Below are 15,776 nucleotides of genomic sequence, written 5' to 3' on the forward strand. Positions count from 1 at the left end.
CATTTATTTAGACTTTATCTTAGTTATTAACATTATTCTGTAGGTTTCAAATAGCCAGAAAAAGAACTGCAAGGAGACAGTAGCAGTTATTTAAATCCCGGTTGGGTAGCAAATGGTGGGGAGGGAAGCGGGGGGGAGCACACAGAGGATAAAATAACACTCTATTAAGTGAGACACTGGAGACCCTCCCAATTAGATCCCCACTGCAACCTTTCTACTTCTCCTCCTTCATAAAGCTGCCATAACAGTGATTGGTCATATATTTTAAACTAAAACTGCATCTATGTGATTCACATTCCTGACAAAGAAATCATTTTTTTATTGTATGTAAAACTATTGATCTGACTTAGTGTAACACTTGGTAATTGCTAAGAAGCTCCAGTACACATCTGGCCAATGTGATTCTCGAAGAAGTCATAACTCAAACCAGTGAAGATTGCATTTCTTTGAGGAAAGTTATTTCCATGTGAAATTTTAACCATTTGGCCTTATCCGTTAAGCAGTGCTGTCCTAAAGGAGTTGCATGTGTTATTTTTTCTTATCCCGTGTAAGGTCCAAAATTTGGAGTCGATCTTTACTTCTCAGTGGCATACTTAATAAGATTGCACATTGGCAGAGTTCAGGCCTGGATCAGACACAAAACATGAGAACTCTGGTAGTGGAGTAATCAAAGAAGGTTCAAGAACTGGTGTACATTTTCAAGTGAATGCAGATTAACTTCAGAATAATGATAACTTTGCTCTTATTGCAACATGACCTGTACAAGGTTGCAGCACACTGCAAGAGAGGGTGCCTGGGAGTTGCCCAAGGCATAGCAACAGAAAGGAAGTGTAGCTTATTAAGAAAAAATTCTGTTTGCCTGTCCTCTTTTAAAGGGTAGCCATTTGCTATAGAGTAGAGCTGAGTGAAAAGTGGTAATAGCCTTTGATAATGTGTCTTAGAAGGAAATTTCATTACAAGAATTTCTTTAAATCTTTTTTTGTACTCTACAGAAGTTTCCACATGGCAGCTTCAGAGTAGGAAATGAAATAATACTTTTTCTGGTCTTTTCCTAAATTAAACTCCATTGTGGACACTTAATAAGCTTATCTCAGACATAAGGTCATGTTTTCTGATGGAAAACATGGTTCTGTTGATATTTCTCTACCTCTTCTTCTGAAGTATTCTAGCAGTAAATGACTAGTCTTCTATTTCTGAATCATCTTACTAGCTGAGAAGACTCAAGAGATGAGCAGGAGAGGGTTTGTTTGGTTTTGACTGGGGGGGGAGGAAATGTGAAAAGAAAAAAAAAAAAGATGAACCATCTTTCTCACACTCCTTTTTCCCTGACCATCAGCCTTCTGTATCTGCAAGTTTAAACAGTCTCTGCTGAAGGGGAAAAAAAAAAAAAAAAAGAAGAGTTTTTCATGTATTCATTCATTAGAAGGAAATAAAGCAAGAGTCCTGCAACAATTGATAATTTGTAAGCAATTTAGGGTAAATGTAATATTCTAAAAAATTCAAGTAATTTATGTCATAATATGACCAAATAAAGAGAGTCATTGCTATGGCCATCTTTAAAAGGAAACTGAAATGGAGTATATTTTGCAGCTCAATTCATGACTGACACTGTCTGTCAATGCTTAAGAAGCATTTAGACAGGACCCTTAATAGTTTGCTGTAACTTTTGGTCAGCCCTGAAATGACCAGGCAGTTGAACTAGATGATCACTGTAGGTCCCTTCCAACTGAAATATTCTATTCTAAGACCTATGTCTGTCAGTTCCATTGAGCATTACATAGTTTTAATGCTATTACTTAAGCAAAAACACTCCAATTTCCTTTTGCATGAAGAGTCAGAGGGGGAAAGTGGGGAGACAAGAAAAGGAAGGAGGGCATTTCCTTTAATAACACCAAAAAATGTCAGTCTTCTGAATGATCTTAATATTAAACTGTATGAATGTACAAAATGTTACTAAGTGAAATTTGCTTTTGACTTGACTAACTTACGATGCTTTCAAATTTGCATGATATGCAAATTGTTCATTTGTTTTGTTCATCTGGGAAAGGACATACTAACTTGGAGGGAAAGGTGATTTTTGCTGTCCAGTAGAAAGGAGGTAATAATATGTTGCTCTGCTCAAATAGGATGAGAAATCAAGCTCATAGCAATTTTAGAGGAATTAATTATTAGCCACAATCTGATTTGCCATCAAATTTCTGTCATTACCTTCATCATAACTGGCATTAATTTCACACAATCACTGCTCCTGCAGTCAGCAGGCCTGATCTGAGACTGAAGTTGAAGGGCTTTTTAAAATATCCATAACTGGATAACTGTTTCAGCTGTAAGTTGAACGATAAATTCATTTGGAATGGCAATGGAAAGGCTTAATTTCTTGTCTGGAATGTTGTTTACTTAGTGCAGTCTGTCTTTTTTTTCTTTTGTATTTAGAGATGAGCATATTTTGGAATCTCCTTCCAATGCAGTTACTTATGTTAATATTTTCTGCTATGAAAATAACTTCTACTTAAACTTAAAAGCCCTTTTGTGGAGAAAACGGAAATTAAGATATTTGAATTGTTAATACAAAGATGGTAGAATTGCTAAGCACCTCTGCATGATTTTGAAAGTAAACTGTCAAATACAAGATATACATAGCAGCAGAGAAGGATCACATGGTGGAAGAATATTCACACAGGGATAACGGTGTTAATTTAACACCTCTCTGTAGAGTCACGTTGATGCCAATAGTGCTTTAAGCAACTATTGCTGCTAAATTACTTTGCTGTAGTATGACATATCTGTGAAGGAGATGGCATGTGGCAAAGCTGTGTTGTCATACATAACTCGTAAAGTGCGTGTTGCCAGCAACAGAACCCACAGTTCTCTGTCACAGGCATAAAGTCTCCCTTCCTTGGGAGAAGTGGCCTTGAATTCCTGCAGGTAGAGGGTGGAAATCAGCTTTGTTCCCCCTTCTATAACAGATATGGGGAGGGAGTAGAATTAAATAATCAGCACTTACTCCCTGTTTTAAAAGGAAATGGGCTGCTATTTTTGTGAACAGCCCAACTTATCAGTCCTCTCATCCTCAAGGACTGAGAACAAGGACTGCATAGCGTTTGTGGAGCTGTGAAAGGTTTAGAAAGAAACTGTATATTAAAGGCCTTTGTAGCTGCCTGTGTGCAGCCAGCACTTTAATATTAAAAAAGGACATACATGGGCAGAACAGTCTCTAGAGCTGGGCAGCAGCTGAGGTTTTCACTATCCCATTCAAAGTGTGTGCGAAGTGTGTTCACTCGATGCCACAGATGTCTGTAACTTTGCATGCATTGCAACATTCTTGGGATGCAAATTATCCCTTCTTGCTGAAACAGGCTATGGAAATCAATCCACAGCAGTCTTCTTCATTCAGTCTAAGAACACGCTAGTCACAAGCCACAGAAACTGATTCCTTCCCCCCAGCTCTCCTCTTAACGGGGTGCTAACTTCAAAGGTTACTTTTGACCGTTGAAATACTAACTGTATTAAATAAGCGGTCAGAATGCAAGCAACCAGTTTGAATTGCAGGAATTCAATTATAAGCAGCTGGCTTCACTTCTAACTCAGGATCTAATAGTTAAAAAAAAAAAAAAGACAACAGACCAAAACAAAATTCCAAACTAAATCCATCTGTCTGCTTCTACGCAATGAAAGTTAAATAGCAAGTATGCCACTTTGAAGCCCAGATGAAAGTTTCACTGTTCAGAGCATGTGCAACCTGTACAAACACACTTTTACAAAGGCAGACATCTTGCTACAGGAGGTAAAATAAATCTCTCTATGGGTTTCCTCTTCCTCTGTCTGTTTTAATTCTTCTGAATCTCAAAATATGATGCAAAGTCACAACGGCATGCACAGATGGTTGTTTAATATGCAGCTCTGGTTGTTCTGAGGAGGTTGCTGTTTGACTTCTGTCCTTTCAGCTGAGTCATGAAGTATAACTATGCAGTTGTACATTTCTTTGTGTCGGTGCTCCAGGCAAGGAGGCTGCTGAGAGCAGCTATCTCTGGCAGTGAGGAAACACAAAAGCAGGGATTTAGAATGTGTAGCAGGGCAGTGCTGAGCTGTTGCATGCTTCTACAACAATGGAGAGCCATGGCAGGCCCCTGCCCCAGCACGGCTGTCCTCAGCCAGCACCCACCCTCTTACCAGCCACCTGGAGGCAGTTCACACATATATAAGAAGGCACAGAGGATGATATAGATAAATCACTAAAAGAATTCAAAGTAATAGGATGGCAATAATTTCTCCTAAAATGCTAATTCTTCAAAAATCTCAAGATCAGCAACTCAGTCAGCTTAGTCAGTAAAATATTTTCCACTTTCTGCATGATGCCTTTGCTGCACTTGATTTTGATTGAGAACTACTCATAAAGAAATGTACCAAAACTTCCCAAATAGGCTTCAGTCATGCCCCAAAGTATTTTCTGAGGCCCCTCCATCCCCACAGACAGTTTGTCTGAAATCACTGCCTCCAGCTGTAATTGTGTCCTGGAGCCTTTGCTTTAAATGAAAATGGCTTCAAGTTGAACCCTAACCCTTATTATCATCCTCAAAAGGAAGGAGGCCCAGTGGTAGTTGCGCTCCTGTATGTGTTTGAGTACACTTACTTGAGTCCTTCAGAGAGAAAAATTATCTTAAATAGGTAGTCAGATGTATTGGTTAGTAATATATTAATGCTATAATGAAATATCAGTAACTAGTTTTGCTAGCCATCTGAACGACTTCAGATGCTTCCCAAATATCTTGGTGTTATAATGCCTTGTTCCCTTTGTTCCTTAGATGGGATAGCATAACAGAGCTACTTGGAAGAGATAAGGGGAGAGAGACAGTTGCGGAGTGGGAACCAGTACTGTGAGCAACTTGCTGCTCTTCAAAGCCTCTGTACAGTGCAAATGAGGGTCTGCAGCCCCTGAGCTTTAGAAAAGTCAGCAATTGGCTTGTGACTGTTTGCTTAGCAAGTTTTTGTGCTTTCAGTCCTGGACAGCTGAGATGCAAAGGTGAGCAGATTTCTCATATTGTAGTTTGTCAGACTAAATATACAGTTGGTTCCATTGTGGAAAGTTTGCACATATAGAAAAAAGGTAACACAGGAGAGGAACCAAAAGCTAAACACTGGCTAATTTCTATGAAGGTACAAACTAGGGGTCTGAAAAACAGGTGGCTCTGGCACAATAAGAAGCAGCATCACTGGCAAGGTATTGCAGCCACAGGTAACGCCTCCTCCAGCAAAAGCCTCTGGCCAATGCAGTCTCTGTTTTCTGACTAAAATCAGCTTCATGTTTTATACATCAGCTAAGTTAAAAAGATTTTAAAGGATATCAGTATGATGCAAGTTGAGCCTGTGCTAGTCTAGCCCATTTCAGTTAAATGACAAACTGGGAACTATAATTCTGATTTCTGGTGCAGTGTAATTCTGCTTTCAGAAAAAGAAAGTAGTATCCAAATTCTTCTTGTTTGGTACAGAATGTGAATCAATCATATTATTCTTCCTAGTAAGTACATACATAGCTAACATCCCTGTATTGCAGCTATTCACTTTTAAAACAACATTCAGCAACGTATAAAATCTGAGAAAAGGCATGCATAAATACACTGGATTAAGCTGTTTTGCTTAACAAGGAGGAAAAAATTAAAAGACAGAAGTTTATGTATTGTATACTGCAAGTGGTATTACTCTTAGTAATTCCCAGTGCAGATGAGTTGTCTATAGAGTTTTGTTAAGTTTATCACTTCTAGAGCCAAATGATTAATTTATTTTGGTTATTTTTAGTTTGTTTCTGGTGACCAAGCCTTCTGTCTTTGTATTCCACCAAGCCATGGAAGTGGAAACCTTAAAATCACTATGCCTGTGGCTGCTTTTATGTTACATCTGCATTTCATCTCACTTTCACTGCAAATAATGACTTCCTGATATGCAGGGCTGTGCTCTCTGCTCTTGCTTTTTTTTGCTTTCTCTTGTCTGACAAGGACTCAGGTTAATGACTTTGTGTATGTGTGCTAACTCTTTAATTTTTTTAACTCTGCTGTTTCTGTTACACTGGCAACAAATGTAGCACTGCAGTAGAAACTATATATGCCTCAAATTAACCAGAAAAAAATGTGATTATAGTGATACATGTTTTACTTGTAGCTCAAGATGCAAGTATGAGACCTGCTTTATAATTCATCTACTGGGAATTTTGTGTCTATTTTGAAACCTCTGACATGCTTATTAGAAGGTAACTGAGAACTGTATACCAACACTCTCAAGTATGGTGATGACAGATCAGTTTTTTAAAAATTTCTGGACTGAGACTTGCGTATCATGTTGTAAGAATGACAGGGTTATAAATCATGCTTAATCACCATGGCTTACCTTAATAAACCCTGAAAGCCAGTTCTGCTGCTGCCTGGATGGCAGCAGGAGCAATTTTTGATCTGTTGAGAGTAGCTGGATAGAACCATCTCAAACCATCCTATACTTACACTAAAGTAAGACAAGGAGGGTATGCACTGTATGTTATGCCAGATGTCTCTGGTAATCTGCATAGTGAAAAACAGATTTGGGCTTTTTCACACAGGTTTGTGGTTTCTCTTGTCTCTTTCACTTTGAATTAATTCTTTTTGTGTTTAAAACAAATACTCTGGTCATGTTTGCAAATGGGTAAATTGATATGCCCATATATCCTGTGGATAGTAGGAGAGGCTCTCTGGTACATGTGATACAGGTGTTGCCTGTGTTCCAGGCATGGTCTGTGTTCCTTTTCTCTGAGTCTAGTCAGAGAGAAAGTATGTGAGACACTTCACTGCTGGCATTCTGGGATACATTGAACATGCATTGGCAATGGTTTAGAAACTGCTGGTTTGGCTGAAATCATAATTTCAAAGCCATGGCAAAGATTGTTGTCATGGTTTTGTTTTCATACTGCATTTTAAAGAAGCCCTGAAGCAGTTGGTCTTATAATCCAAAAAAAGTTGCTGTTCTGTTTCTTTTGCAGTGATTTCTTACCATCACCACACCCACCCCTCCCACCTCACACGGCGCTTTAGGCAGTCACTGGATATCAAAATACAATTTTGATAACTGTCAGGAAGAGAGAAAATACGGAAGAATGGAGTGGTTTGTAAAACTGAACTGGAAAGTATCCTTGGTTGATATGTTTTTAAAAAGCTACCTAAGATGACAGAGTTGTAAATTATAATTCTTACTTTGTGTGTATTATGCTGAGTAATGAATACTTAAGAATTAGCGCTGGGAAAAAATAGACTTGGCATGGAAAAATACTCAGAATCTTTTTGAAAGAGTTAAGTGTATTTTCACAAGGTTTAAGCATGAACTGCAGGTCTGAGCTTCTGAGGAATATCTGTAGTATGTGACACAGTCTAGATCTGACTTGATGGTTAAAATGGCTTAGTCGAGAGGATAAATAAATGAGAGTGCAATTTCACTTTGCAGCTAAAATGATGTAACTGAGCCTTGACACCTAAATGACATATCTTGCTTCCTGTGGTTTGAATCAGGGAATCACGTGGCCATGAAGTTAATTTGGTCATCTGAATGATTGAATAGAAACTAAAAACAAAAGTTTTCTTGTGAATAAGTTCACTGATCCCACTCCCCTTTCAACTACACAATCACCAGATCCAATGCAGGAAATCTTTGGATTGATAGAGGAGAAAAGCAATTCTTCTGGCAGGTATTTCAAGCCTGGATAGGTTTAGCTTTGACATAGAGTAACACCTTTTAAATTGTTGAACTCGGATTTAAGCTTAAGAGAAGAGATTAAAACCTTAGTGTGGAATAGACTTTTCTCTTTCCTTTCATATTCTTTATGTTACAGTTTGTTTTACCCACACCAGTTACTGTCTGAATCAGAGAAATGTAATTTCTGAGCTGTTGTTAATGGATGCTGTTTTTCAAGAATATCACAGAAGAAAAGGGGGTAAGCAAGTGAGTAAGAGTTTCTGCTTCCGTAGTGCTTATGGGCGTGCAAGTGTTGCTGGGTCTCATGACTCACTGCACAGCTTTGTGAGGTAAATGGGACTGCATTAGCTTGCAGAGCAAGTATAAACTATTTCCCATAAATAGCGATACCACACTTCATCTCTAATGACTCCACAGACCTAAATTTAGAGAAGGAGCCCATTTTTACAACTGCCATTTCACTCACACATACAAATGCACCCCTACCTTAGATGGTGGGGTCCCCATTCAAATGTGGGGAAAGTGGGGGAGCTGTTGCTTATGTGCACCCCTACATATTTTATTTTTACAGTATTCGTACCTCTGTGTAGTGTGTACACACAATTAGGTTTTCTGTGGTGAATGACAGTGTATATACATAAAACAGCTGGGGGTGATTCTCTGTGCTAAATCAAAAACAGCATACAGAACTTAAAATTCAGAGTGTGCTTCTCACTTCAGGTTGCCTTAGGAATTGCACAGTCTGTGCCATGGAGTCTGCTCGGTAACTAAGATAGACCTTCTAGCTCTTCCTGCTTTGCACAAAGGGGATCCCTGAGTGCTATTCCCGGTTTCAGTAGCACAGGCTGTCTCCTGCTGAGCGTAGGAAAGTTCCAGTTTCAGGCAGCAGAGGACAGTAACACATGACTCGCTGCTGTGAATCATTTTGCAATCTTTTGCTAGCCCATACTGTCTTTCTTTCATATCTTACTTTTATTCTGGGCTGTGGGGATAGCCACAGCTCAAGCTTTATTCTTTTGCAGTTCGTATTCCCTTCATCTGCCCTCCACTTGGGTATCCTCCATCGTGGAGGCCAGACAGGGATGTTGTGTCAGCTGTGGCTCCCTGTCTTCTGAAATTTGGCCTGAGTGCAAAGAGCTGACTCAACACCTGCTCCGGGTTTAAAGGGGCTGAAGTCTACTTTATACAACATGTGGTACAAGATTTTAACCCCTGAAATGCCATTCCTCTGTGGATTGCCTTGCAAAACCGCAATTGTTGTTTCTCACAAGCATTGTTGCCAAAGGGAATATGGACTGACCTCCCCCGGAATACCACTTAGCTGATAGTTCCTGTCATGGTATCACTGCCTGTGGGAAAGTCATGTGCACTGCTTTTTAGCATTCTTCTAGAAGTTGTTTAGAAACTGCTGGAGAAAACAAACACGTTTTCCATCATTTCATTTTGATAAGAAAGTACTACAGAACGAATGCTTTATAACATCATACCAGGAATGTACTCAGTTCCTAACAGCTCTAACATAACCTGCCAAATGCAGTGGCAGGATGAGTTTGTGATATAAAATTTCTTCTCCCATTTTTCATTTTTAGCCTGAGTCTTTCTTGGTTAGGGTTTAGGAGTGACTATTCCATTTCCTTCCACACCTCTTTCTTAGTTATATTAGATCAGCTTTTTGGTTTTCAGTAAATTGTATTTGATCGTCTAGTGTAGAAAAGGGAATTTATACAGTGAGATGCACTGGTTGAAATATTTGTGAATTTCCATTCAGATGTGACTACCGTAACTACAAAGATTGACCTTCAGCTGATACAAACACATTAAAGTCGTGGAGATGCTCCATATCAAGTTAAACACCATGGGCTGGAATTATGGTATAAGAAATTCATTTGTGATCACACAGATCTTCTAAATAATGTAAATCTATGGAAATTAAGGCTTGAAGAGACTTTTGGGTATGTATAGATAAGTAAGTATTAGTTATAAATGAACCATTCTTGCTAGGTATTTAGGTACTTATAAGAAGTTGGGAAATGATGGAGGTTCCACCAGCTGCCCACAGAATCTGTTCCAGTGGTTTTGCCTCTAGGTATCATCTTGAAGCGTGTTTCCCAAGATGGACAAAGTATGGACAAAGTATCCCAGCAGAGGCCTTTATGAGTACTAAGTAAAGTGAAAGGTTTATTTTACATATCTCACAGCACTTCTGTTTATACACCTCCGTATGTTTGCTTTTTTCACAGGCAGTGTTGACTCATGTTTAGTTTGTGATCCACTCTAACCCCAGGTCCTTTTATACTGGACTGCTGGGTAGCTGCTACTTTTCCTATGTTTGTGCAGTGTACTGTACCTTACAAAAGGACAAATATTAACCTTAATTTGTTTCCTAATTATTTTAGGCCTTTTTTTCTTTACTTGCCTACATTATTCTGGCTTCTCTTCTTGACCTCTGAAGTTGTCAGAGGTGTTCCCTGCCCCTTTTCCCCTAAGTATGCAATTTAAAATTACCATTTGTATGTATTTATAATTGTACATTAGTATGGTGGAATAATGTCTGTGTCCACAGAAAATTATTTGATACAAGTTTTCATAGTGATATTAGCAATTACTTTGAGCCCATGTCATCCTCAGCTGGTCTCCTGCACATCCATTATTTTGTCCAAAGTTTGCTGAGCTTACTTATGCAAATTGCCTGTAAGAAGCATCATATCCTCCTATAAGTTAAATGATATCCACATTTCACCCTCCCTGAGCCTGTTAAACCTGTCACAGTAGACAAGATCAGTTTAATGCAATCTGCTCTTAGCAAGTCTGGTTCTGTTACTTATCAACCTATTATCTTCTAAAAATAGTTCGTTTGTTCCAATATATTTTTCCAGGAATTGCAGTTGGACCAACGTGCTTTTTCTCTTTTGGTGCTTTTGCTTTATTTTTTTATTTCTTTCCTGATTTTTTTTCTATAATCTAGATTTCTGGAACTTTCCCATTCCATAGCTTTCCATGATAATCAGTAGTAATTCAGAGATAGCTTTATCTGGCCAAATATTTCAGAGACTGTATTAAGAGTCAGCTAACTAAAAATATAGATATAATTTTAAGTAAATGGCCCCTCCTGTTCCTTCTCCCTCTCCCCAAATCAAGTTCTTGATCCTTTATTGTGTTTGTTTTTTTTTTTTACTGACATAATTAAATATTAAGCATTTCTTCATCTGTTGGCTTACTGCTTTGAGCAAGCTGCTACTGCTTTCACTGACATTTACAAATAAGCAGTTTCTATTTCTACCTTAACTACCAACAAGCTTGAATCTTCTTTGTGTCTTTGTGCTCAGACTTGTGATTCTTCCTTTACAGAATTTTGTGTCTTATGAAATCCTCGAGACTAAGCCAAACTGGCTTTCAGTAAACTCAGTACAGATTGAACAGGTCAAATGTGAGTACTTTTCCAGATCTAGATTTATTCCCATAGTTCTTCTCTGAAACCTTTCCAAACTTTAATTGTCTCAAATCTAAATTCACTGAATAAATGTCAAGCATATGCTATATTCACTAAATCTGAGCAAGGCTTCTAAATTACTTGACTTGCACCACTTTTGGTTACTGTGGTTACCACGTAGCAAGAATGTGATCACAGTGGAAACTGATCCTATGGCCTGAGTGATGCCAAGAGTCAAAACCACAGCAATGTCAAGATGGGAGAGTGAACAGTGACACAGCTGGATGTATCTGCACCATTCTTACCAGCCCAAGTCTCAGGTGCTGCCCTTCTTCCTCCTTTGACCTATCCATCCACTGTCTCCAATTTGTAGCATACTTTTGCAGTCCACACCAAAGTGACCTTTATTATGTTTCTCTCCCTTGAAACCATAAGCTGCATCTCAGAGTTTTTTTATTCATATATTCCTTCTAGGAATCTATCTATAGACTGTCTCCTTCCTTGACAACTTGCCTTTACATGGAGAGGCAGAAAGGCAGGAATACAAAAGGTCTGCAAGGTGAGAATGAGGATTTACAGGTTTTTTGCAAAGTGCACAAGCCAGCTCCAAACCTACTATAGTGTGAGGCAGCAAAATTAACCTGATGAGTGAACATTAAACAAAGTTATCAGAGCATAGCTCAGTTGCTGTGAGGGCTCAGTATGGTCAGTGGGTAAGGAGCTGAGGTCCCATTTAAAAGTTTTGTCATAGGCTTATCAGCACAAAAAGATGAATACATTGCTTTTGGCAAATTCGTTTTTAGCAGAAGAGACCAGAGCTTTAAAATGGCATTTTGGAGGTTCATGACAAATTGAGACCAAGAGCCAAACTGTCTTCACCCAGTGGATTTCAGCTCAATAACTGACACTTTCTTTTATATATATATATATATATATATATATATATATATATATATATATATATATATATATATATATATATATATATATACACACACACACACACACACATATACACAATGCTCCCATTTAGGGTATTTGTTAAATTGAACTCCTAGAAGGGCTTACCATTCATGTAGCATGTCCAGAAGGTAGTTGGATATAGTAAAAATGTGATCCCATTTGGGGAAGAGGAGCAAGTGCCATAGTCTGTTTGCTGTTGGAAAACACTTAATGCAAAACCACAGAACAGTTTAACAAATTATATTGTTTCTCCATAATGGTGGTTACTTCGTCAGCTCTTCACCTTTATTCTGAATTAGTGTCTAGTAATTCTACTTTTTGCCTGGAGCTAGGTCACCAGCTGGTGTAAATTAGCCTAGCACTAATGAAGTTTATGAAGTTTTGTCAGATGTCTGCAAATGAAGGGTCACTTTTTGTTTAAACAGATGAATTCTTCGTGGATCTGAAGTCCTCTAGCTGTCTGCATGTATATTCCCATTCACTGTTCAGTTCCACAACACTCTTTTTGAAGTAGCCACCTGTGAGGGTTTTTTCCTGGTTAGGATACTTCCGCTCCAAACCCTGTTCAGTTAACTTTTTTTAAAGCAGGTTTTCTGTCTATTCTCTTCATATATGTATAACACCATTATTCTATTCATTGGGTTTTTATTTAATAAACAGAAGATTGTAAAATCTGGTAGTAAGTGTTAAGATCATGTAGGGAAAAGGATTTCATAACAAATGTAGATGCTTTTTATTTCCGTTAATAATCAATGCATTAAATAACACTTAATACATGGAAGTAAAGCAGTGTGCTCAAGCTATAGTTTATGTTGAACTTTAGACAAATGTACATACCATGATAATTGTAATGTAGGAATTAGAAAGCATTTCACAATAAGTAGGAGGCTAATTGTATTACAAAATGGTGCTGTGTACCAGAATCTGGTTTTGCTAATCACTAATTACTTATTGGTAACTTTGGACTGCTTTTCCATCATACTTTCTTAAAGTGCACTCAAGAAATCTTAGTGCCTCTTTCATTCAGTGAGGCTGATTTAACTGTATTTATCAAATCTGTGTTTAAAGTCTTGTGCTTGTAAAGTCTGTTTGCTCCTGAATGACCTTGGTCATTGCAGTTAAAATTGTTGTATAAGCGCTAGTTACCTTCATCTTCACGCAGGAGTCTGACCAAAAAAGATGGTATGGTAGAGAGTTAAAATTCTTCAGAGGTGCTCAGTGAGCACCTTTTATTTCCTAGCATGATTTCACTGACTGTGACTGTGTTCTAAGCTTATAGCATGAAACCACATGCTAAAATGAAAGTAATGCTGCAGTAGCTACTGTGATCTCAAAATCCAGGTAACATTTATGTTTTACAGCTACAGTATTTGGCTTAGGTATATTGACAGCATAAATTTCATATTAATATAATTTGATCTGAGATTCAAAACCCTTTTAAAATAGTGGCTACTGTATATGTTCTGTGTGCTCTTACACTGGAGACATGTGCGGGCATCAGATATTTCAGTTTAGCATATGCTCACCAGTGGTTAAAGGATAATGAGTAATTTTTGCCCACAAAGTCCTCCTATTTCTGAAGTCAGTCTGGATTGAACAAGCAATGTTCCACAACCTGAAAGACCTTGACTTCTTGAAATCTCTTATCTGTTTCTTCCTAAATGTTATGTATCGAAGAGATTGTTTTGCCAAATGAATAAAATCTAAAATTTTAACGGGCTGTTTGCATACAGGATTTAGTCCAGGGTATGCCTTTTGTGTTAGCTGAGAAGATTCTTCAGAATGCATTTCCACTGAATTATGTGAGGCTACTCATATATCTGAAGGTCCCCAGCTGTATAAATATTTGTGAAATTGATAATAGGAATGTTCTGCTAATAGAATGGAGAAGGAGAGATACACTAGTTGTTGAGAGAATAAAAACATGCATTGTTGAGAGTAAAGAGAAAATAATAAAATTAATTTAAAAACTCAGTTAAAGAAATGGAGGGGAAAAAACTCCTGTAGACTTGAACTAGGGCCATGGTTAAAAATTTGTACCCTTAATTCAGCTTTCATAGCTTTCAGCTGTTTACATACCACAAAAATTGCTCTCTTAAGAAATACCTGGTTCGAAACCCTTTACTTATGAAATAGTCTTCTAAAAAACTACTCTCTTAAGAAATGTGCACTTGAGTATGGACCATGTAAGAAATTAGTAACATATTTCCTTTCTTCTCTCCATGTTGAGGCACAAATAATTGACTACATTTGGGAAGTGTTAAAACTACCTTTTAATGAGAATGGATTCTTTGACAGATCAATCCATTAAAAATACTCCCAACTGAAATACACATTTTAGAAGCTAACTTCAAACCATCCTGAAGAATAAAGCTTTTTAGCTGTGTTTACAAACAGTCATTGCTTTACAGGAGACCCAAAAAGTGCTGCTTAGCTTTCTTACCAAATATTACCCTTTGGTCTTCAACCTGAGCCACTAAATCACTTTAAAATAATGCATTTCCATTTCCAGAAAGTGATCCACCTCCCTGTTACTGTCTTCATATACGATGTCTTCACTGATAACTGCCCCTAAAGGTTAGTTTTCAGGAAAGCTGAACCATCTCTATCTCCCTTCCACCCCCACCACTCATCTCTGCCTAAAACCACAGGAAGGAATAAGAAGAACTCGATTGCTTTATTCCTTTCTTTAAAATCAGAGTGTTTGTTTAATGATATCTGAACCTTTTTGCAGGTTTACTCAGAAACTGGTTATTTGTGTTAAAGATGTGTTCTAAACTCAGCCTCATCTCTCAATTTTTTTTTACATGATGCACCTTTTTTACCTTTCATTTGGAAAAATACCAGATATCATGGAAACACTTCAATTCCATATCAAACCATGAAATACTGAGTTTACATCTCACTAGTGAATTTGATGCTGGGTTTATCTCAGCTAGAGAAACTTTGAGTCAAGTGGAAGTGTAGATGTGTAGATGCATGAGGTGTTTTCTTTATTATTAGTTTGTTGATGCTGTTCTTTTTTGTTTGTTTTTGAACAAGAACTTATTTCCATGCTTTACAACTGCAACCTGAAGCACATATGAACAAATAGGATTATACTTGCTTATAGGTAAGTAACTATTGCTGACAGGCATATAATGTAGCTGAATATCGACCGTGTAGCTTGTATGCTTTGCAGAGAGTTGAAAAATAATAAATAGAGACAGTTAAGCTTCTCAGCTTGTCTTGAATAGGTATAAGAGATGTTGAATATTTAATGGGGTTTTTTTTACATCGGTTAGGAGCAAGAAAAACAGAGAACGATCCACTGCAATCACGAGAGCCTTTATTTCTGATGTTGTGATCTGTTTTGTGACTCCTCATTGCCCTGATTCTAAAAATAATTTGCTATGGCTGACGGTTTTCTCATGAGAAAATACAGTATATGGGCACTTCCCGCAGTCTGGGTTTCTTGCACAGAAGCTCCATGTCCTGAGTGCTTATTAATTGTGATTAATACATTTTCACTTCAGACGCGTCGTTGCTGGAGGTGCCTCTGCTTTGATTAGTACTTTTGTGCCAAAGTTTTCTGAGCCGAGTCAACTTTTGTTCTCTAATGGTACAACAAAGACAGAAAAAGCTTGTTCTTTTTTTTTTTTTTTTTGGCAAGCCAAACGTTGTATTCTTATTCTGG

The sequence above is a fragment of the Chiroxiphia lanceolata genome, chromosome 3 (genome assembly GCF_009829145.1).
Source record: "Chiroxiphia lanceolata isolate bChiLan1 chromosome 3, bChiLan1.pri, whole genome shotgun sequence".
NCBI lineage: Eukaryota > Metazoa > Chordata > Aves > Passeriformes > Pipridae > Chiroxiphia > Chiroxiphia lanceolata.